Source organism: Penaeus monodon, chromosome 24 (genome assembly GCF_015228065.2).
Source record: "Penaeus monodon isolate SGIC_2016 chromosome 24, NSTDA_Pmon_1, whole genome shotgun sequence".
Lineage (NCBI taxonomy): Eukaryota > Metazoa > Arthropoda > Malacostraca > Decapoda > Penaeidae > Penaeus > Penaeus monodon.
Genome location: NC_051409.1, coordinates 27034357 through 27034614, shown reverse-complemented (window position 1 = coordinate 27034614; position 258 = coordinate 27034357).

Genomic DNA, 258 nt, shown 5'->3' with positions numbered 1-258 from the left:
AAATAGTATGTATATGTACGTATTAGCTTTACAAGATTTTCCTATTCGATACGCCAATATATATCCCTAAGATTTCTAATCGTTCACGAATTATAAAATAGTAATTACATGTATCAAACCTATGTTGATATTTATGTAAAATCATTTTTTTCGCACAAGACCTAGTGTAAAGGGTGCTTATAAAGATCATAAGTAAATACTATATAACAAAAATCTTAACTATTCACCAGGAACATATATCAGACAGATACGAACCCG